Below are 21,971 nucleotides of genomic sequence, written 5' to 3' on the forward strand. Positions count from 1 at the left end.
CTGCACTTCCTCCGGCAGCCGAGTTCGGGGCCCGGTGAGGGCTCCAGGCTCCAGGGGCTCCGACCCGGAGCCTCCGACCCGCAGAAGGTGCTCCCTGGCCGGGCAAAGTCTGGCCGTGTGCGGGGTGGATGATCCCTGCTCCGCCTCACGCGAGTTCGAGACCGGCTGGGTACCCTTTTATCCAAGAATCAACTGGAGTGTGGAGCTTCTACGGGCCTCCAGGGGCACTGCCGACCCAGAGCTGTGCCCCGGCTTCAGTTCTCTGTATCTCAGGAAGTTTTTTATTTATACATCTATTTCATCCATAATCTCTGGCGCCTAAAGGGTTATCAGTCCTTGGGGCTTGGGGCTAGGCTTGGCGTTTGTCAAATATTTATTTATTTTTGTCCACCTTTATTTACAAAAAATACAGAAGATGGCAGCAGATGATAAGGTATTGAAACCAACAACTCTGTATTCTAACCCTTTAAGCGCCAAAGTCGCAGAAATGCAACTTTACCGTACAAGGAAATTAATGAAATAATAGTAGAAAATGAATCACTTCAGTCATTGGTCGGTTCGGTGCAACTTCCCTTTATTAGCCAGGTATGATCCAGGGCAGATCCGGTAAGGAAAAAAATGGCTGGAGGAAGTACACGTGGCATGCAATTTACAGCAGATTCTGACTCTGAAGGGTATTATCTCCCCGAGAGTGACGATGGATTTCCAAGTGGAGATGAAGGGACTTCGAAACAACGGACAGGTGCAAAGGACAGACGGAGGCGAGGAACCAGTGGAACCAGTGGCTGCAGTAAAACTTGCCCGGTGGATGAGAGCTGGGACATGCTGAGAGAGGTCGAGGTATTTGAGGCATGGATCAAACCTTTTGAAGACCCAGTTGGCTACACAGGAGAGATGGATCTGACGGATGCTAATCCATTTGATATTCTGTCACTCTTTCTGACCGATCAGTTTTGGACTTTCATTACTGATGAGACAAATAGATATGCACATCAGTGTATGGCACCTATGATTCTGAAGCCACATTCAAGATTTCTTGAGTGGTATGATGTATCAGTCACCGAAATGAAAGCTTTCTTCGCTTTGCATCTCTCCATGGGCCTTGTTGAGAAACCTGAAATCGAGGATTACTGGGGAACATTTTGGCTTACACAAACGCCTGGATTTGGAAATGTAATGTCAAGAAACAGATTTGAAATCATTCTTTCGTTCTTTCATTTTGTCAACAATAATGATTATGTGAGAACAGGCGAGCCCGGGCACGATAAACTGTTCAAAGTCCGCCCAATAATAGATTTGATTATTCCCAAATTTGCAGCAGTTTACAGTCCAATCAAGGAGCTTTCTTTAGATGAAATGACAATAGCTTTCAAGGGGAGATCTTCACTAAAATGTTACTCTCCGAATAAACCTGACAAATATGGCTATAGAGTGTATGCCCTGAGTGAAAGCTGTTCAGGGTATGTTTTGCGCTGGTCAATGCACACTGGACAGTACAAAAATAATGCAAGCAACATCAGTGCAACACACGCAGTTGTCCGTGAGTTGGTTTCTCCCTTTACGGGCAAAGGACACGAGATTTACATGGACAGTTACTATACCTCGCCTGTAATTGCAAATGAATTAGCAGATTTGGAAACTGGACTGTGTGGGACGGTAAGGATTACCAGGTTGGGGATGCCAAAATGCCTTGGTAAAAGTGTCTTACAGCTGAAAAAAGGAGATGACCCAGTTTTTTGCAGAAAGGGAAAACTCCTGGCTTGTGCTTGGCACGATACTAAACGTCTCACCATGTTGTCCACAGTCCATGGAAATGATTGTGTTCAGAGGAGGATCCGATCCAAGACAGATGACACTGGCTTCCGTGACATCAAAAGACCTGTATGTGTCGACCAGTACAACGCCTACATGGGTGGAGTGGACACTGCTGACCAGAGGATGAAGACATACCTCTTTCCACACAGGTCCCGGAAATGGTATCATCGCATATTCAATGCCATTATAAGCATAAGTATTGTCAACTCACACATCATATACACCAAATCCACTCCAGGCCCACACAAACCTTTAAAGGTTTACATTCAGAAGATTATTGATGCATTACTGGCTGATCACTCCAAAAAACAAGAAAGGCGCTCAAGACCGGAGGGTGAAATGCCACAGAGACTCACAGAGCGTCATTGGCTTTGTCAAGCAGAGGGACGTCCAGACTGCGCCGTGTGCTCTGACCGCTCTCGTACCAAAGGCAGGCGGCAAACAAAGTACAGGTGCCGTCAGTGTGGCGTTGGCCTCTGTGCGGTTCCATGCAACGAGAGATACCATACGCTAAAAAACTTTAAATGCTGTCATTTGGATATGTAAAAGTGCAGGGTACCTTGACCCTGGATGGACATCTTTTCTGTGATGGCTCTCTCCTTTCTTCACTGCTTTCTCCACAACCTGCCTGGCACCAATGATGGATGTATAAGTTGGAAAAATAAAAAAAATGAAAAAAATACATAATAAATACCGTGTTTGTCATCATTTGGTCAGAACTTGTAATCAGGGCCCGAGTTTGAAGATGTGAGCAAAAGGGGTGAAAATGGGTTAAAATGTGAAAAAACACCAAAATGAGCAAAATGAAATAATCCCCCATCATCAGTGCACAGTTTGCCCCCAGAAAAGCACTCCCCTGGGGCCTGGAGGTGATCTGACCACCAGAATATAGTACCATATACCCCTGCTGGTCTTAGAAAAAAAACCGAGCTTCCAGCCAATAGTACACTATACCCGAGGGACTCTGTCGTTTTTCGGCAATAGTACACTATACCCGAGGGACTCTGTCGTTTTTCGGCAATAGTACACTATACCCGAGGGACTCTGTCGTTTTTCGGCAATAGTACACTATACCCGAGGGACTCTGTCGTTTTTCGGCAATAGTACACTATACCCGAGGGACTCTGTCGTTTTTCGGCAATAGTACACTATACCCGAGGGACTCTGTCGTTTTTCCGGGCCGTAGTATGAAGTTGTGAGCAAAAGGGGTGAAAATGGGTTAAAATGTGAAAAAACACCAAAATGAGCAAAATGAAATAATCCCCCATCATCAGTGCACTGTTTGCCCCCAGAAAAGCACTCCAATGGGGCCTGGAGGTGATCTGACCATCAGAGTATAGCACCATATGCCCCTGAGGGACTTAGAGTAAAAACCGAAATAGTACACTATACCTGAAAAGACTCTGTCATTTTTCGGCAATAGTACACTATACCCGAGCGACTCTGTCGTTTTTCCGGGCCGTAGTATGAAGTTGTGAGCAAATGGGGTGAAAATGGGTTAAAATGTGAAAAAACACCAAAATGAGCAAAATGAAATAATCCCCCATCATCAGTGCACTGTTTGCCCCCAGAAAAGCACTCCCCTGGGGCCTGGAGGTGATCTGACCATCATAGTATAGCACCATATGCCCCTGAGGGACTTAGAGTAAAAACCGAAATAGTACACTATACCTGAAAAGACTCTGTCATTTTTCGGCAATAGTACACTATACCAGAGCGACTCTGTCGTTTTTCGGCAATAGTACACTATATACCGTTGGGCTTAGTCGTTTTTTGGGCTCGTGGGAATAAGCGTTCAGCTCAAAATTCCCGGGCTAAATCACGCTGCTCCCGAGAAATTCTTACGCTGCTCTCACGCGGAATGTGCAAAATGGTAATGCTGGGAGGGAGGGGCGGGCGGTTTTTGAGAATGACGTTTTTCGCAATCGAAACAGGTACATTTCCTGGTTGTGCGGATACCGGGCAAGGAGCTCGTTTGACGGGCACACGAGAACCGCGATCGATGGGCCCCGTTCTGGTTTTATCCAGCTTCCAAGGCTCCTTCACAGCCGTAATGTCAAGTCATGGTTCGGAGGTGCGGAGGTGAGCGTCGGATCACGGAGCCTCTGAATGGAGCCCCGCGCTCCGCGCTCCACCGGGCTCTAAGCGCCGCTCAGACCCGGCATGAGAGGGTCTATTTTCGGCTTGATTTTACCAGACTCCCGGGCACTTCCAGAAGCTTCCTGTTTGCTCTGATTGCTCGGGGCAGAGCACGGTGTCACGCTGACCACGGGCTGTACGCGGAGGTGAGAGCTGGTTGTAAGGCGGATCACGGAGCCTCTGAATGGAGCCCCGCGCTCCACCGGGCTCTAAGCGCCGCTCAGACCCGGCATGAGAGGGTCTATTTTCGGCTTGATTTTACCAGACTCCCGGGCACTTCCAGAAGCTTCCTGTTTGCTCTGATTGCTCGGGGCAGAGCACGGTGTCACGCTGACCACGGGCTGTACGCGGAGGTGAGAGCTGGTTGTAAGGCGGATCACGGAGCCTCTGAATGGAGCCCCGCGCTCCACCGGGCTCTAAGCGCCGCTCAGACCCGGCATGAGAGGGTCTATTTTCGGCTTGATTTTACCAGACTCCCGGGCACTTCCAGAAGCTTCCTGTTTGCTCTGATTGCTCGGGGCAGAGCACGGTGTCACGCTGACCACGGGCTGTACGCGGAGGTGAGAGCTGGTTGTAAGGCGGATCACGGAGCCTCTGAATGGAGCCCCGCGCTCCGCGCTCCTCCGGGCTCTAAGTGCCGCTCAGACCCGGCATGAGAGGGTCTATTTTCGGCTTGATTTTACCAGACTCCCGGGCACTTCCAGAAGCTTCCTGTTTGCTCTGATTGCTCGGGGCAGAGCACGGTGTCACGCTGACCACGGGCTGTACGCGGAGGTGACCCGCTCCGTGATCTTAGCGCCGCCCAGACCCAGGGCCATCCACCCCGCATACGGCCAGACTTTGCCCGGCCAGGGAGAACCTTCTGCGGGTCGGAGGCTCCGGGTCGGAGCCCCTGGAGCCTGGAGCCCTCACCGGGCCCCGAACTCGGCTGCCGGAGGCAGTGCAGTGCCTCATGGATAAAAGGCACCCAGCCGTCCAACTCGCGTGAGGCGGAGCAGGGATCATCCGTGAATCAACCATGAAAATGGTACAAATCATGGTTCTATGTATACCAGACAAGGAGCTTGGTCTATTGGCACTCAAGACCCGCCATCGTAGGGCCCCGTTCTGGTTTTATCCAGCTTCGAAGGCTCCTGCGCACTGCGGGTTTGTTTACATTTTGCGGCTGTGGTTTGCTCCGGCTAACCTCACGCCGGACACGTTGGAAGCGAGGCCGAGACAGAGGTCCCACCAGGCGCGGGGCTTCAGTCTGACTGGCTTCCCCCGCGCCTGGCCCCTTGTCTCCGGAGATGGGACCGTCACTCACCCCCGCACTGAAGGACGCGCGGCTTGAAGGATGATGGCTGCGCTTAGCCCCTGTGCCAGGGGCTCTGAGCCAGTCCCCTTCAGCCTCAACGCGTCCGGTGGGAACACAGTCCGGGTCCATTGTCACTCACCCCTGCGCAGAAGGACGCGCGGCTTGGAGGATGATGGCTGCGCTTAGCTCCTGGCACAGGGGCTCTGCACCAGTCCCCTTCAGCCTCAACGCGTCCGGTGGAACAACAGTCCAGGCCCTCTGTCACTCACCCCCGCACTGAAGGACGCGCGGCTTGAAGGATGATGGCTGTGCTTAGCCCCTGTGCCAGGGGCTCTGAGCCAGTCCCCTTCAGCCTCAACGCGTCCGGTGGGAACACAGTCCGGGTCCACTGTCACTCACCCCTGCGCAGAAGGACGCGCGACTTGGAGGATGATGGCTGCGCTTAGCCCCTGGCACAGGGGCTCTGCACCAGTCCCCTTCAGCCTCAACGCGTCCGGTGGAACAACAGTCCAGGCCCACTGTCACTCACCCCCGCACTGAAGGACGCGCGGCTTGGAGGATGATGGCTGCGCTTAGCCCCTGTGCCAGGGGCTCTGAGCCAGTCCCCTTCAGCCTCAACGCGTCCGGTGGGAACACAGTCCGGGTCCATTGTCACTCACCCCTGCGCAGAAGGACGCGCGGCTTGGAGGATGATGGCTGCGCTTAGCCCCTGGCACAGGGGCTCTGCACCAGTCCCCTTCAGCCTCAACGCGTCCGGTGGAACAACAGTCCAGGCCCTCTGTCACTCACCCCCGCACTGAAGGACGCGCGGCTTGAAGGATGATGGCTGTGCTTAGCCCCTGTGCCAGGGGCTCTGAGCCAGTCCCCTTCAGCCTCAACGCGTCCGGTGGGAACACAGTCCGGGTCCACTGTCACTCACCCCTGCGCAGAAGGACGCGCGGCTTGGAGGATGATGGCTGCGCTTAGCCCCTGGCACAGGGGCTCTGCACCAGTCCCCTTCAGCCTCAACGCGTCCGGTGGAACAACAGTCCAGGCCCACTGTCACTCACCCCCGCACTGAAGGACGCGCGGCTTGGAGGATGATGGCTGCGCTTAGCCCCTGTTACAGGGGCTCTGCGCCAGTCTCCTTCAGCCTCAACGCGTCCGACGGAACCACAGTCCGAGCCCATTGTCACTCACCCCCGCGCAGCAGGAGGCGCGGCTTGAAGGATGATGGCTGCGCTTAGCCCCTGGGCCCAAGGGCTCTGCGCCAGTCCCCTTCAGCCTCAACGTGTCCGATGGCTCTGCGCGGGGCGGGGGGCAGGGCCGGCGCATATTTTTGGTCCGACTCCGGTCCCTTCCTCGTCTCTGAGTTTGTCAAATGCAGCGCCTGTCCAGGGCTCACTTTGCTATCAACTGGCTGGTCACCGCCATCGTAGGGCCCCGTTCTGGTTTCATCCAGCTTCGAAGGCTCCTGCGCACTGCGGGGTTGTTGGCATTTGTGGTCCTGATTTGCGCTGGCTCACCCTTACGCTGGACACAGCGCCAGATGATATATTTGGTCCGACTCCGGTCCCTTCCTCGTCTCTGAGTTTGTCAAATGCAGCGCCTGTCCAGGGCTCACTTTGCTATCAACTGGCTGGTCACCGCCATCGTAGGGCCCCGTTCTGGTTTCATCCAGCTTCGAAGGCTCCTGCGCACTGCGGGGTTGTTGGCATTTGTGGTCCTGATTTGCGCTGGCTCACCCTTACGCTGGACACAGCGCCAGATGATATATTTGGTCCGACTCCGGTCCCTTCCTCGTCTCTGAGTTTGTCAAATGCAGCTCCTGTCCAGGGCTCACTTTGCTATCAACTGGCTGGTCACCGCCATCGTAGGGCCCCGTTCTGGTTTCATCCAGCTTCGAAGGCTCCTGCGCACTGCGGGGTTGTTGGCATTTGTGGTCCTGATTTGCGCTGGCTCACCCTTACGCTGGACACAGCGCCAGATGATATATTTGGTCCGACTCTGGTCCCTTCCTCGTCTCTGAGTTTGTCAAATGCAGCGCCTGTCCAGGGCTCACTTTGCTATCAACTGGCTGGTCACCGCCATCGTAGGGCCCCGTTCTGGTTTCATCCAGCTTCGAAGGCTCCTGCGCACTGCGGGGTTGTTGGCATTTGTGGTCCTGATTTGCGCTGGCTCACCCTCACGCTGGACACAGCGCCAGATGATATATTTGGTCCGACTCCGGTCCCTTCCTCGTCTCTGAGTTTGTCAAATGCAGCTCCTGTCCAGGGCTCACTTTGCTATCAACTGGCTGGTCACCGCCATCGTAGGGCCCCGTTCTGGTTTCATCCAGCTTCGAAGGCTCCTGCGCACTGCGGGGTTGTTGGCATTTGTGGTCCAGAGCCCCGGCTCTAAATTAAACCTGTTACCCTAGTAGGCCGGCCTCCGGGTCCCCCTCTCTTCTTCGGTTATGGAGTACATTGGGCGCGGGGGCAGCCAGTGGAGGGCAAGGGCCCTGCCTCCAAGTGTGGTGTAGGGGACAGGGGAGCCAGGGCCTTGGGGTCCTGGTGCTTTTTATCTTTTAAAGTGGCTCAGAGTACCAAGGGCACGGACTTCCAGGGGGCTGCACCAAGGGTGTGTAGCTCGTGTTGGGGTGCTTAAGTGTGGGTACCCGGGGACGAAAGGTGGGCCGGGGCCGGCGCGAGCCTCTGTGGTGAGTGCTGGGCCGTTCCCTTGGTACTCCAGTCGGAGTACCAAGGGCACGGACTTCCATGGTATAGTACCAAGGGCACGGACCTCCAGGGGGCTGAAACAAGGGTGTGTAGCCCGTGTGGGGGTGCTTAAGTGTGGGTCCCCGGGTTCGAAGGGAGGGCCTGGTCCCCGGTGGTCATCCCCGGAGTCCCAGAGCCTGCAACCCGGGGAAGAGTGGCCCGTCCCCAGACTGAGTTTGGGGGAATGCGGGGTGGCTCTGGAGGGGCTCCAGGGGTTCCAGGGGGTGCTCGGCGGAGGCCATGCCCAGCCAGAGTGGCCCTTCCCCGGGCAGAATCTGGGGAGAGTGGGGGGTGGCTCTGGAGGTGCTCCGGGGGCTCCAGGGGTTCCAGGGGGTGCTCAGTGGGGGCCATGCCCAGCCAGAGTTGCCCTTCCCCGGGGTGAGTCTGGAGGAGTGGGGGGTGGCTCTGGAGGGGCTCCAGGGGTTCCAGGGGGTGCTCGGCGGAGGCCATGCCCAGCCAGAGTGGCCCTTCCCCGGGCATAGTCTGGGGAGAGTGGGGGGTGGCTCTGGAGGTGCTCCGGGGGCTCCAGGGGGTGCTCAGTGGAGGCCATGCCCAGCCAGAGTGTCCCTTCCCCGTGCAGAGTCTGGAGGAGTGGGGGGTGGCTCTGGAGGTGCTCCGGGGGCTCCAGGGGTTCCAGGGGGTGCTCGGTGGAGGCCATGCCCAGCCAGAGTGGCCCTTCCCCGGGCAGAGTCTGGAGGAGTGGGGGGTGGCTCTGGAGGTGCTCCGGGGGCTCCAGGGGTTCCAGGGGGTGCTCGGCGGAGGCCATGCCCAGCCAGAGTGGCCCTTCCCCGGGCATAGTCTGGGGAGAGTGGGGGGTGGCTCTGGAGGTGCTCCGGGGGCTCCAGGGGGTGCTCAGTGGAGGCCATGCCCAGCCAGAGTGGCCCTTCCCCGGGCATAGTCTGGGGAGAGTGGGGGGTGGCTCTGGAGGTGCTCCGGGGGCTTCAGGGGGTGCTCAGTGGAGGCCATGCCCAGCCAGAGTGTCCCTTCCCCGGGCAGAGTCTGGAGGAGTGGGGGGTGGCTCTGGAGGTGCTCCGGGGGCTCCAGGGGGTGCTCGGCGGAGGCCATGCCCAGCCAGAGTGGCCCTTCCCCGGGCATAGTCTGGGGAGAGTGGGGGGTGGCTCTGGAGGTGCTCCGGGGGCTCCAGGGGGTGCTCAGTGGAGGCCATGCCCAGCCAGAGTGTCCCTTCCCCGGGCAGAGTCTGGAGGAGTGGGGGGTGGCTCTGGAGGTGCTCCGGGGGCTCCAGGGGGTGCTCGGCGGAGGCCATGCCCAGCCAGAGTGGCCCTTCCCCGGGCATAGTCTGGGGAGAGTGGGGGGTGGCTCTGGAGGTGCTCCGGGGGCTCCAGGGGGTGCTCAGTGGAGGCCATGCCCAGCCAGAGTGGCCCTTCCCCGGGCAGAGTCTGGAGGAGTGGGGGGTGGCTCTGGAGGTGCTCCGGGGGCTCCAGGGGTTCCAGGGGGTGCTCGGCGGAGGCCATGCCCAGCCAGAGTGGCCCTTCCCCGGGCATAGTCTGGGGAGAGTGGGGGGTGGCTCTGGAGGTGCTCCGGGGGCTCCAGGGGGTGCTCAGTGGAGGCCATGCCCAGCCAGAGTGGCCCTTCCCCGGGCAGAGTCTGGAGGAGTGGGGGGTGGCTCTGGAGGTGCTCCGGGGGCTCCAGGGGTTCCAGGGGGTGCTCAGCGGAGGCCATGCCCAGCCAGAGTTGCCCTTCCCCGGGGTGAGTCTGGAGGAGTGGGGGGTGGCTCTGGAGGGGCTCCAGGGGTTCCAGGGGGGTGCTCGGCGGAGGCCATGCCCAGCCAGAGTGGCCCTTCCCCGGGGTGAGTCTGGAGGAGTGGGGGGTGGCTCTGGAGGGGCTCCAGGGGTTCCAGGGGGTGCTCGGCGGAGGCCAGGCCCAGCCAGAGTGGCCCTTCCCCGGGCATAGTCTGGGGAGAGTGGGGGGTGGCTCTGGAGGTGCTCCGGGGGCTCCAGGGGGTGCTCAGTGGAGGCCATGCCCAGCCAGAGTGGCCCTTCCCCGGGCATAGTCTGGGGAGAGTGGGGGGTGGCTCTGGAGGTGCTCCGGGGGCTTCAGGGGGTGCTCAGTGGAGGCCATGCCCAGCCAGAGTGTCCCTTCCCCGGGCAGAGTCTGGAGGAGTGGGGGGTGGCTCTGGAGGTGCTCCGGGGGCTCCAGGGGGTGCTCGGCGGAGGCCATGCCCAGCCAGAGTGGCCCTTCCCCGGGCAGAGTCTGGAGGAGTGGGGGTGGCTCTGGAGGTGCTCCGGGGGCTCCAGGGGTTCCAGGGGGTGCTCAGTGGGGGCCATGCCCAGCCAGAGTGGCCCTTCCCCGGGCAAAGTCTGGTCGTGTGCGGGGTGGATGATCCCTGCTCCGCCTCACGCGAGTTCGAGACCGGCCGGGTGGCCCTTTTATCCATGAGGCACTGCACTGCCTCCGGCAGCCGAGTTCGGGGCCCGGTGAGGGCTCCAGGCTCCAGGGGCTCCGACCCGGAGCCTCCGACCCGCAGAAGGTGCTCCCTGGCCGGGCAAAGTCTGGCCGTGTGCGGGGTGGATGATCCCTGCTCCGCCTCACGCGAGTTCGAGACCGGCTGGGTGCCCTTTTATCCATGAGGCACTGCACTGCCTCCGGCAGCCGAGTTCGGGGCCCGGTGAGGGCTCCAGGCTCCAGGGGCTCCGACCCGGAGCCTCCGACCCGCAGAAGGTGCTCCCTGGCCGGGCAAAGTCTGGCCGTGTGCGGGGTGGATGATCCCTGCTCCGCCTCACGCGAGTTCGAGACCGGCTGGGTGCCCTTTTATCCATGAGGCACTGCACTGCCTCCGGCAGCCGAGTTCGGGGCCCGGTGAGGGCTCCAGGCTCCAGGGGCTCCGACCCGGAGCCTCCGACCGCAGAAGGTGCTCCCTGGCCGGGCAAAGTCTGGCCGTGTGCGGGGTGGATGATCCCTGCTCCGCCTCACGCGAGTTCGAGACCGGCTGGGTGCCCTTTTATCCATGAGGCACTGCACTGCCTCCGGCAGCCGAGTTCGGGGCCCGGTGAGGGCTCCAGGCTCCAGGGGCTCCGACCCGGAGCCTCCGACCCGCAGAAGGTGCTCCCTGGCCGGGCAAAGTCTGGCCGTGTGCGGGGTGGATGATCCCTGCTCCGCCTCACGCGAATTCGAGACCGGCTGGGTGCCCTTTTATCCATGAGGCACTGCACTTCCTCCGGCAGCCGAGTTCGGGGCCCGGTGAGGGCTCCAGGCTCCAGGGGCTCCGACCCGGAGCCTCCGACCCGCAGAAGGTGCTCCCTGGCCGGGCAAAGTCTGGCCGTGTGCGGGGTGGATGATCCCTGCTCCGCCTCACGCGAGTTCGAGACCGGCTGGGTGCCCTTTTATCCATGAGGCACTGCACTGCCTCCGGCAGCCGAGTTCGGGGCCCGGTGAGGGCTCCAGGCTCCAGGGGCTCCGACCCGGAGCCTCCGACCCGCAGAAGGTGCTCCCTGGCCGGGCAAAGTCTGGCCGTGTGCGGGGTGGATGATCCCTGCTCCGCCTCACGCGAGTTCGAGACCGGCTGGGTGCCCTTTTATCCATGAGGCACTGCACTTCCTCCGGCAGCCGAGTTCGGGGCCCGGTGAGGGCTCCAGGCTCCAGGGGCTCCGACCCGGAGCCTCCGACCCGCAGAAGGTGCTCCCTGGCCGGGCAAAGTCTGGCCGTGTGCGGGGTGGATGATCCCTGCTCCGCCTCACGCGAGTTCGAGACCGGCTGGGTGCCCTTTTATCCATGAGGCACTGCACTGCCTCCGGCAGCCGAGTTCGGGGCCCGGTGAGGGCTCCAGGCTCCAGGGGCTCCGACCCGGAGCCTCCGACCCGCAGAAGGTGCTCCCTGGCCGGGCAAAGTCTGGCCGTGTGCGGGGTGGATGATCCCTGCTCCGCCTCACGCGAGTTCGAGACCGGCTGGGTGCCCTTTTATCCATGAGGCACTGCACTGCCTCCGGCAGCCGAGTTCGGGGCCCGGTGAGGGCTCCAGGCTCCAGGGGCTCCGACCCGGAGCCTCCGACCCGCAGAAGGTGCTCCCTGGCCGGGCAAAGTCTGGCCGTGTGCGGGGTGGATGATCCCTGCTCCGCCTCACGCGAGTTCGAGACCGGCTGGGTGCCCTTTTATCCATGAGGCACTGCACTTCCTCCGGCAGCCGAGTTCGGGGCCCGGTGAGGGCTCCAGGCTCCAGGGGCTCCGACCCGGAGCCTCCGACCCGCAGAAGGTGCTCCCTGGCCGGGCAAAGTCTGGCCGTGTGCGGGGTGGATGATCCCTGCTCCGCCTCACGCGAGTTCGAGACCGGCTGGGTACCCTTTTATCCAAGAATCAACTGGAGTGTGGAGCTTCTACGGGCCTCCAGGGGCACTGCCGACCCAGAGCTGTGCCCCGGCTTCAGTTCTCTGTATCTCAGGAAGTTTTTTATTTATACATCTATTTCATCCATAATCTCTGGCGCCTAAAGGGTTACGGCTCCAGTCTCTTCGGAGGCGTGGGTTCAAATCCCACCGCTGCCAGTTCTCACGCCAAGCGTCGAGAGCAAGGAAGTTAGCAGGCTGTGTGATGTCTTCTGTTTGAGTTTAGCTATCATGAAATATATTTTCTAAATTTGGCCCTGGTCATAAACCAACCAGGGATTCTTTACTTCCTCCAAATGGCCTGCCAGCAGGGGCCCGTACGGGAACAACATAAACCACGTTGTTGGCAGGATCCGAAACCTAGGAGTAGTTTTGAGGCCCAAGCGCATAGTTGTAAAGTTCAGAGGGATGGCAATGTCAATCAAGAGTCTGCAGTTGAATACTTATTTACTTTGCAAAGATCGATCGATCGATTGATCGATCGCTCGATCGCTCGAAAGAAAGAAATCAAAAGCCATAGGCTTAAAAATGGGGCACTGGCAAAGTAAACAAAATCCCATCACACACTTGAGCAGAAGAAGCCATTACTCTCGGGATTTAAATCTACGTGGGGAGACCCCAAAATAACTCTTTGGCCTCATTAGTCATCCCTGTCAAGGCGTTGCTGAATAATCTGATGTGTTATAAACATCGTGAACTTAGGCTAAAATGCTATGTTGCACCTTACCACCGAAGTACGCTTGTAGTTTGGGAATTTTGTTCACTGACAATTGCCAGAAAACCTTTTTGATTTTGAAAATAGAGCTTATTTGAGCATTTCCTCTACATCGACACAGAGCGCCATAGGACCAGACCACTCGGGCTGACTCTGTGGCGCAACGGTAGCGCGTCTGACTCCAGATCAGAAGGTTGCGTGTTCAAATCACGTCAGGGTCATGTACTTTATTGATTCTTGTTATAGTGGGTGACCAGCATTCACTCATTCATGTTTTGGGCTGTTTCATACCTGTCACTCCGCAATGATGCGACCTGCCAAGAGGATTTGTTCAAATGCACGTCATTTGCATTGGCCTCTAATACTCAACTTTTTGACAGTTTGGCCATTGCCCTCTGAGAGCTTTAGTTGTGAATGAAACAGCATATACAAAAGTATAAATCAAATGTAAAGCATGCGACGGCCGGGAATCGAACCCAGGTCAATTGCTTGGAAGGCAGCTATGCTTACCACTATACCACCATCGCAAAGACTCACGTGCTTGCAGTGCCGTGTCGCAAATCGGCGCCTGTAATTGATATCTAAAGTTCCATGCACACGGAACATGGTTTGAGAATCATTATAGAAACGTGTTTTTTTGCACAGTTTCGCTGGTCGCATTTCTTGTCCGATTTGCATCATTCAGGGGTCCGTCCCCCCCCCCCCCCCCCCCCTCGTGTGATTCTTGCTGTTGCTTTTGGTATTCCGGCGTGTATTTTTCTCCGGAATTTTGGTCAAAGTTGCAATTTTTCCTATATTTTAGAGTGGCGGGATTTCAGTTACACTTCCAGAGTTTGCGCATGAAGTCTTTGTTGTTGTGTTACTTTTAATGGCGGGTGGCCGCCAACTGAAAAGGTGCATTTACCGCCACCTACTGTATTTGTACGTCTTCAAAGTATGTGTTTTTTACGCTATACCGTATTTAAAAAAAAAACAAATAAAAGAAGGGAGAGTGACAAATAAAAACAAAGAGAGAGGAGGGAGAGCTAGAGAAAGGACTTTGAAGGTCTGAAGGACGGGTCGAACGAACGCAGATAATAAATTACCCTCATGAGGGATTAATAAAAAGGAACCTTACCACAAAGACTTTCCCATACCGGGAGTTGAACCCGGGCCACCTGGGTGAAAACCAGGAATCCTAACCGCTAGACCATATGGGAAACAATTACTGGTTCTATTGGTCGATTTACGGAGCCACTTCCGTGATTATGTGTTTCGTACTTCTGAGGGCAATCGTGGTCTCTTACAAGCAGCGTCATCAGATCCACGTTGCAAAGATCACATACACTGCTTGGTTAGAACCGGTCAAACTGATGAGGCTTTCAACAGTGCAACAGGTAGCGTGGCCGAGTGGTCTAAGGCGCTGGATTAAGGCTCCAGTCTCTTCGGAGGCGTGGGTTCAAATCCCACCGCTGCCAGTTCTCACGCCAAGCGTCGAGAGCAAGGAAGTTAGCAGGCTGTGTGATGTCTTCTGTTTGAGTTTAGCTATCATGAAATATATTTTCTAAATTTGGCCCTGGTCATAAACCAACCAGGGATTCTTTACTTCCTCCAAATGGCCTGCCAGCAGGGGCCCGTACGGGAACAACATAAACCACGTTGTTGGCAGGATCCGAAACCTAGGAGTAGTTTTGAGGCCCAAGCGCATAGTTGTAAAGTTCAGAGGGATGGCAATGTCAATCAAGAGTCTGCAGTTGAATACTTATTTACTTTGCAAAGATCGATCGATCGATTGATCGATCGCTCGATCGCTCGAAAGAAAGAAATCAAAAGCCATAGGCTTAAAAATGGGGCACTGGCAAAGTAAACAAAATCCCATCACACACTTGAGCAGAAGAAGCCATTACTCTCGGGATTTAAATCTACGTGGGGAGACCCCAAAATAACTCTTTGGCCTCATTAGTCATCCCTGTCAAGGCGTTGCTGAATAATCTGATGTGTTATAAACATCGTGAACTTAGGCTAAAATGCTATGTTGCACCTTACCACCGAAGTACGCTTGTAGTTTGGGAATTTTGTTCACTGACAATTGCCAGAAAACCTTTTTGATTTTGAAAATAGAGCTTATTTGAGCATTTCCTCTACATCGACACAGAGCGCCATAGGACCGGACTACTCGGGCTGACTCTGTGGCGCAACGGTAGCGCGTCTGACTCCAGATCAGAAGGTTGCGTGTTCAAATCACGTCAGGGTCATGTACTTTATTGATTCTTGTTATAGTGGGTGACCAGCATTCACTCATTCATGTTTTGGGCTGTTTCATACCTGTCACTCCGCAATGATGCGACCTGCCAAGAGGATTAGTTCAAATGCACGTCATTTGCATTGGCCTCTAATACTCAACTGTTTGACAGTTTGGCCATTGCCCTCTGAGAGCTTTAGTTGTGAATGAAACAGCATATACACAAGTATAAATCAAATGTAAAGCATGCGACGGCCGGGAATCGAACCCAGGTCAATTGCTTGGAAGGCAGCTATGCTTACCACTATACCACCATCGCAAAGACTCCAACGCCTGCAGTGCCGTGTCGCAAATCGGCGCCTGTAATTGATATCTAAAGTTCCATGCACACGGAACATGGTTTGAGAATCATTATAGAAACGTGTTTTTTTGCACAGTTTCGCTGGTCGCATTTCTTGTCCGATTTGCATCATTCAGGGGTCCGTCCGCCCCCCCCCCCCTCGTGTGATTCTTGCTGTTGCTTTTGGTATTCCGGCGTGTATTTTTCTCCGGAATTTTGGTCAAAGTTGCAATTTTTCCTATATTTTAGAGTGGCGGGATTTCAGTTACACTTCCAGAGTTTGCGCATGAAGTCTTTGTTGTTGTGTTACTTTTAATGGCGGGTGGCCGCCAACTGAAAAGGTGCATTTACCGCCACCTACTGTATTTGTACGTCTTCAAAGTATGTGTTTTTTACGCTATACCGTATTTAAAAAAAAAACAAATAAAAGAAGGGAGAGTGACAAATAAAAACAAAGAGAGAGGAGGGAGAGCTAGAGAAAGGACTTTGAAGGTCTGAAGGACGGGTCGAACGAACGCAGATAATAAATTACCCTCATGAGGGATTAATAAAAAGGAACCTTACCACAAAGACTTTCCCATACCGGGAGTTGAACCCGGGCCACCTGGGTGAAAACCAGGAATCCTAACCGCTAGACCATATGGGAAACAATTGCTGGTTCTATTGGTCGATTTACGGAGCCACTTCCGTGATTATGTGTTTCGTACTTCTGAGGGCAATCGTGGTCTCTTACAAGCAGCGTCATCAGATCCACGTTGCAAAGATCACATACACTGCTTGGTTAGAACCGGTCAAACTGATGAGGCTTTCAACAGTGCAACAGGTAGCGTGGCCGAGTGGTCTAAGGCGCTGGATTAAGGCTCCAGTCTCTTCGGAGGCGTGGGTTCAAATCCCACCGCTGCCAGTTCTCACGCCAAGCGTCGAGAGCAAGGAAGTTAGCAGGCTGTGTGATGTCTTCTGTTTGAGATTAGCTATCATGAAATATATTTTCTAAATTTGGCCCTGGTCATAAACCAACCAGGGATTCTTTACTTCCTCCAAATGGCCTGCCAGCAGGGGCCCGTACGGGAACAACATAAACCACGTTGTTGGCAGGATCCGAAACCTAGGAGTAGTTTTGAGGCCCAAGCGCATAGTTGTAAAGTTCAGAGGGATGGCAATGTCAATCAAGAGTCTGCAGTTGAATACTTATTTACTTTGCAAAGATCGATCGATCGATTGATCGATCGCTCGATCGCTCGAAAGAAAGAAATCAAAAGCCATAGGCTTAAAAATGGGGCACTGGCAAAGTAAACAAAATCCCATCACACACTTGAGCAGAAGAAGCCATTACTCTCGGGATTTAAATCTACGTGGGGAGACCCCAAAATAACTCTTTGGCCTCATTAGTCATCCCTGTCAAGGCGTTGCTGAATAATCTGATGTGTTATAAACATCGTGAACTTAGGCTAAAATGCTATGTTGCACCTTACCACCGAAGTACGCTTGTAGTTTGGGAATTTTGTTCACTGACAATTGCCAGAAAACCTTTTTGATTTTGAAAATAGAGCTTATTTGAGCATTTCCTCTACATCGACACAGAGCGCCATAGGACCGGACTACTCGGGCTGACTCTGTGGCGCAACGGTAGCGCGTCTAACTCCAGATCAGAAGGTTGCGTGTTCAAATCACGTCAGGGTCATGTACTTTATTGATTCTTGTTATAGTGGGAGACCAGCATTCACTCATTCATGTTTTGGGGCTGTTTCATACCTGTCACTCCGCAATGATGCGACCTGCCAAGAGGATTAGTTCAAATGCACGTCATTTGCATTGGCCTCTAATACTCAACTGTTTGACAGTTTGGCCATTGCCCTCTGAGAGCTTTAGTTGTGAATGAAACAGCATATACACAAGTATAAATCAAATGTAAAGCATGCGACGGCCGGGAATCGAACCCAGGTCAATTGCTTGGAAGGCAGCTATGCTTACCACTATAACACCATCGCAAAGACTCATGCGCCTGCAGTGCCGTGTCGCAAATCGGCGCCTGTAATTGATATCTAAAGTTCCATGCACACGGAACATGGTTTGAGAATCATTATAGAAACGTGTTTTTTTGCACAGTTTCGCTGGTCGCATTTCTTGTCCGATTTGCATCATTCAGGGGTCCGTCCGCCCCCCCCCCCCTCGTGTGATTCTTGCTGTTGCTTTTGGTATTCCGGCGTGTATTTTTCTCCGGAATTTTGGTCAAAGTTGCAATTTTTCCTATATTTTAGAGTGGCGGGATTTCAGTTACACTTCCAGAGTTTGCGCATGAAGTCTTTGTTGTTGTGTTACTTTTAATGGCGGGTGGCCGCCAACTGAAAAGGTGCATTTACCGCCACCTACTGTATTTGTACGTCTTCAAAGTATGTGTTTTTTACGCTATACCGTATTTAAAAAAAAAACAAATAAAAGAAGGGAGAGTGACAAATAAAAACAAAGAGAGAGGAGGGAGAGCTAGAGAAAGGACTTTGAAGGTCTGAAGGACGGGTCGAACGAACGCAGATAATAAATTACCCTCATGAGGGATTAATAAAAAGGAAGCTTACCACAAAGACTTTCCCATACCGGGAGTTGAACCCGGGCCACCTGGGTGAAAACCAGGAATCCTAACCGCTAGACCATATGGGAAACAATTGCTGGTTCTATAGGTCGATTTACCGAGCCACTTCCGTGATTATGTGTTTCGTACTTCTGAGGGCAATCGTGGTCTCTTACAAGCAGCGTCATCAGATCCACGTTGCAAAGATCACATACACTGCTTGGTTAGAACCGGTCAAGCTGATGAGGCTTTCAACAGTGCAACAGGTAGCGTGGCTGAGTGGTCTAAGGCGCTGGAATAAGGCTCCAGTCTCTTCGGAGGCGTGGGTTCAAATCCCACCGCTGCCAGTTCTCACGCCAAGCGTCGAGAGCAAGGAAGTTAGCAGGCTGTGTGATGTCTTCCGTTTGAGTTTAGCTATCATGAAATATATTTTCTAAATTTGGCCCTGGTCATAAACCAACCAGGGATTCTTTACTTCCTCCAAATGGCCTGCCAGCAGGGGCCCGTACGGGAACAACATAAACCACGTTGTTGGCAGGATCCGAAACCTAGGAGTAGTTTTGAGGCCCAAGCGCATAGTTGTAAAGTTCAGAGGGATGGCAATGTCAATCAAGAGTCTGCAGTTGAATACTTATTTACTTTGCAAAGATCGATCGATCGATTGATCGATCGCTCGATCGCTCGAAAGAAAGAAATCAAAAGCCATAGGCTTAAAAATGGGGCACTGGCAAAGTAAACAAAATCCCATCACACACTTGAGCAGAAGAAGCCATTACTCTCGGGATTTAAATCTACGTGGGGAGACCCCAAAATAACTCTTTGGCCTCATTAGTCATCCCTGTCAAGGCGTTGCTGAATAATCTGATGTGTTATAAACATCGTGAACTTAGGCTAAAATGCTATGTTGCACCTTACCACCGAAGTACGCTTGTAGTTTGGGAATTTTGTTCACTGACAATTGCCAGAAAACCTTTTTGATTTTGAAAATAGAGCTTATTTGAGCATTTCCTCTACATCGACACAGAGCGCCATAGGACCGGACTACTCGGGCTGACTCTGTGGCGCAACGGTAGCGCGTCTAACTCCAGATCAGAAGGTTGCGTGTTCAAATCACGTCAGGGTCATGTACTTTATTGATTCTTGTTATAGTGGGAGACCAGCATTCACTCATTCATGTTTTGGGGCTGTTTCATACCTGTCACTCCGCAATGATGCGACCTGCCAAGAGGATTAGTTCAAATGCACGTCATTTGCATTGGCCTCTAATACTCAACTGTTTGACAGTTTGGCCATTGCCCTCTGAGAGCTTTAGTTGTGAATGAAACAGCATATACACAAGTATAAATCAAATGTAAAGCATGCGATGGCCGGGAATCGAACCCAGGTCAATTGCTTGGAAGGCAGCTATGCTTACCACTATAACACCATCGCAAAGACTCATGCGCCTGCAGTGCCGTGTCGCAAATCGGCGCCTGTAATTGATATCTAAAGTTCCATGCACACGGAACATGGTTTGAGAATCATTATAGAAACGTGTTTTTTTGCACAGTTTCGCTGGTCGCATTTCTTGTCCGATTTGCATCATTCAGGGGTCCGTCCGCCCCCCCCCCCTCGTGTGATTCTTGCTGTTGCTTTTGGTATTCCGGCGTGTATTTTTCTCCGGAATTTTGGTCAAAGTTGCAATTTTTCCTATATTTTAGAGTGGCGGGATTTCAGTTACACTTCCAGAGTTTGCGCATGAAGTCTTTGTTGTTGTGTTACTTTTAATGGCGGGTGGCCGCCAACTGAAAAGGTGCATTTACCGCCACCTACTGTATTTGTACGTCTTCAAAGTATGTGTTTTTTACGCTATACCGTATTTAAAAAAAAAACAAATAAAAGAAGGGAGAGTGACAAATAAAAACAAAGAGAGAGGAGGGAGAGCTAGAGAAAGGACTTTGAAGGTCTGAAGGACGGGTCGAACGAACGCAGATAATAAATTACCCTCATGAGGGATTAATAAAAAGGAAGCTTACCACAAAGACTTTCCCATACCGGGAGTTGAACCCGGGCCACCTGGGTGAAAACCAGGAATCCTAACCGCTAGACCATATGGGAAACAATTGCTGGTTCTATTGGTCGATTTACCGAGCCACTTCCGTGATTATGTGTTTCGTACTTCTGAGGGCAATCGTGGTCTCTTACAAGCAGCGTCATCAGATCCACGTTGCAAAGATCACATACACTGCTTGGTTAGAACCGGTCAAGCTGATGAGGCTTTCAACAGTGCAACAGGTAGCGTGGCCGAGTGGTCTAAGGCGCTGAATTAAGGCTCCAGTCTCTTCGGAGGCGTGGGTTCGAACCCCACCGCTGCCAGTTCTCACGCCAAGCGTCGAGAGCAAGGAAGTTAGCAGGCTGTGTGATGTCTTCCGTTTGAGTTTAGCTATCATGAAATATATTTTCTAAATTATTGCCCTGGTCATAAACCAACCAGGGATTCTTTACTTCCTCCAAATGGCCTGCCAGCAGGGGCCCGTACGGGAACAACATAAACCACGTTGTTGGCAGGATCCGAAACCTAGGAGTAGTTTTGAGGCCCAAGCGCATAGTTGTAAAGTTCAGAGGGATGGCAATGTCAATCAAGAGTCTGCAGTTGAATACTTATTTACTTTGCAAAGATCGATCGATCGATTGATCGATCGCTCGAAAGAAAGAAATCAAAAGCCATAGGCTTAAAAATGGGGCACTGGCAAAGTAAACAAAATCCCATCACACACTTGAGCAGAAGAAGCCATTACTCTCGGGATTTAAATCTACGTGGGGAGACCCCAAAATAACTCTTTGGCCTCATTAGTCATCCCTGTCAAGGCGTTGCTGAATAATCTGATGTGTTATAAACATCGTGAACTTAGGCTAAAATGCTATGTTGCACCTTACCACCGAAGTACGCTTGTAGTTTGGGAATTTTGTTCACTGACAATTGCCAGAAAACCTTTTTGATTTTGAAAATAGAGCTTATTTGAGCATTTCCTTTACATCGACACACAGCGCCATAGGACCGGACTACTCGGGCTGACTCTGTGGCGCAACGGTAGCGCGTCTGACTCCAGATCAGAAGGTTGCGTGTTCAAATCACGTCAGGGTCATGTACTTTATTGATTCTTGTTATAGTGGGTGACCAGCATTCACTCATTCATGTTTTGGGGCTGTTTCATACCTGTCACTCCGCAATGATGCGACCTGCCAAGAGGATTAGTTCAAATGCACGTCATTTGCATTGGCCTCTAATACTCAACTGTTTGACAGTTTGGCCATTGCCCTCTAAGAGCTTTAGTTGTGAATGAAACTGCATATACACAAGTATAAATCAAATGTAAAGCATGCGACGGCCGGGAATCGAACCCAGGTCAATTGCTTGGAAGGCAGCTATGCTTACCACTATACCACAATTGCAAAGACTCATGCGCCTGCAGTGCCGTGTCGCAAATCGGCGCCTGTAATTGATATCTAAAGTTCCATGCACACGGAACATGGTTTGAGAATCATTATAGAAACGTGTTTTTTTGCACAGTTTCGCTGGTCGCATTTCTTGTCCGATTTGCATCATTCAGGGGTCCGTCCCCCCCCCCCCCCCCCCCCTCGTGTGATTCTTGCTGTTGCTTTTGGTATTCCGGCGTGTATTTTTCTCCGGAATTTTGGTCAAAGTTGCAATTTTTCCTATATTTTAGAGTGGCGGGATTTCAGTTACACTTCCAGAGTTTGCGCATGAAGTCTTTGTTGTTGTGTTACTTTTAATGGCGGGTGGCCGCCAACTGAAAAGGTGCATTT

At 53.4% G+C, this 21,971-nt stretch overlaps 15 non-coding genes across 15 annotated transcripts; 9 read left to right on the top strand and 6 right to left on the bottom strand.

The window, feature by feature from the left end:
* The first annotated feature begins 13,186 nt into the window (after positions 1-13,186).
* Positions 13,187-13,258, top strand: trnaw-cca (transfer RNA tryptophan (anticodon CCA)). The gene has a single exon. It is a non-coding gene; the product is annotated as a tRNA-Trp (tRNA).
* A 234-nt stretch (positions 13,259-13,492) lies between these two features.
* trnag-ucc (transfer RNA glycine (anticodon UCC)) lies at positions 13,493-13,564 on the bottom strand. Its single transcript has one exon. It is a non-coding gene; the product is annotated as a tRNA-Gly (tRNA).
* A 600-nt stretch (positions 13,565-14,164) lies between these two features.
* Positions 14,165-14,236, bottom strand: trnae-uuc (transfer RNA glutamic acid (anticodon UUC)). The gene has a single exon. It is a non-coding gene; the product is annotated as a tRNA-Glu (tRNA).
* Positions 14,237-14,412: 176 nt separating this feature from the next.
* Positions 14,413-14,494, top strand: trnal-aag (transfer RNA leucine (anticodon AAG)). Its single transcript has one exon. It is a non-coding gene; the product is annotated as a tRNA-Leu (tRNA).
* Positions 14,495-15,199: 705 nt separating this feature from the next.
* On the top strand, positions 15,200-15,271 carry trnaw-cca (transfer RNA tryptophan (anticodon CCA)). Its single transcript has one exon. It is a non-coding gene; the product is annotated as a tRNA-Trp (tRNA).
* A 234-nt stretch (positions 15,272-15,505) lies between these two features.
* On the bottom strand, positions 15,506-15,577 carry trnag-ucc (transfer RNA glycine (anticodon UCC)). Its single transcript has one exon. It is a non-coding gene; the product is annotated as a tRNA-Gly (tRNA).
* A 595-nt stretch (positions 15,578-16,172) lies between these two features.
* Positions 16,173-16,244, bottom strand: trnae-uuc (transfer RNA glutamic acid (anticodon UUC)). Its single transcript has one exon. It is a non-coding gene; the product is annotated as a tRNA-Glu (tRNA).
* Positions 16,245-16,420: 176 nt separating this feature from the next.
* trnal-aag (transfer RNA leucine (anticodon AAG)) lies at positions 16,421-16,502 on the top strand. Its single transcript has one exon. It is a non-coding gene; the product is annotated as a tRNA-Leu (tRNA).
* Positions 16,503-17,207: 705 nt separating this feature from the next.
* Positions 17,208-17,279, top strand: trnaw-cca (transfer RNA tryptophan (anticodon CCA)). Its single transcript has one exon. It is a non-coding gene; the product is annotated as a tRNA-Trp (tRNA).
* A 902-nt stretch (positions 17,280-18,181) lies between these two features.
* trnae-uuc (transfer RNA glutamic acid (anticodon UUC)) lies at positions 18,182-18,253 on the bottom strand. Its single transcript has one exon. It is a non-coding gene; the product is annotated as a tRNA-Glu (tRNA).
* Positions 18,254-18,429: 176 nt separating this feature from the next.
* Positions 18,430-18,511, top strand: trnal-aag (transfer RNA leucine (anticodon AAG)). The gene has a single exon. It is a non-coding gene; the product is annotated as a tRNA-Leu (tRNA).
* A 705-nt stretch (positions 18,512-19,216) lies between these two features.
* trnaw-cca (transfer RNA tryptophan (anticodon CCA)) lies at positions 19,217-19,288 on the top strand. The gene has a single exon. It is a non-coding gene; the product is annotated as a tRNA-Trp (tRNA).
* Positions 19,289-20,189: 901 nt separating this feature from the next.
* Positions 20,190-20,261, bottom strand: trnae-uuc (transfer RNA glutamic acid (anticodon UUC)). Its single transcript has one exon. It is a non-coding gene; the product is annotated as a tRNA-Glu (tRNA).
* Positions 20,262-20,437: 176 nt separating this feature from the next.
* Positions 20,438-20,519, top strand: trnal-aag (transfer RNA leucine (anticodon AAG)). Its single transcript has one exon. It is a non-coding gene; the product is annotated as a tRNA-Leu (tRNA).
* A 698-nt stretch (positions 20,520-21,217) lies between these two features.
* On the top strand, positions 21,218-21,289 carry trnaw-cca (transfer RNA tryptophan (anticodon CCA)). The gene has a single exon. It is a non-coding gene; the product is annotated as a tRNA-Trp (tRNA).
* The last annotated feature ends 682 nt before the right edge of the window (positions 21,290-21,971 follow it).

Source organism: Eucyclogobius newberryi, unplaced genomic scaffold (assembly GCF_026437365.1).
Source record: "Eucyclogobius newberryi isolate DKJ021-1_F unplaced genomic scaffold, fEucNew1.0.hap1 SCAF_11, whole genome shotgun sequence".
Classification (NCBI taxonomy): Eukaryota; Metazoa; Chordata; class Actinopteri; order Gobiiformes; family Gobiidae; genus Eucyclogobius; species Eucyclogobius newberryi.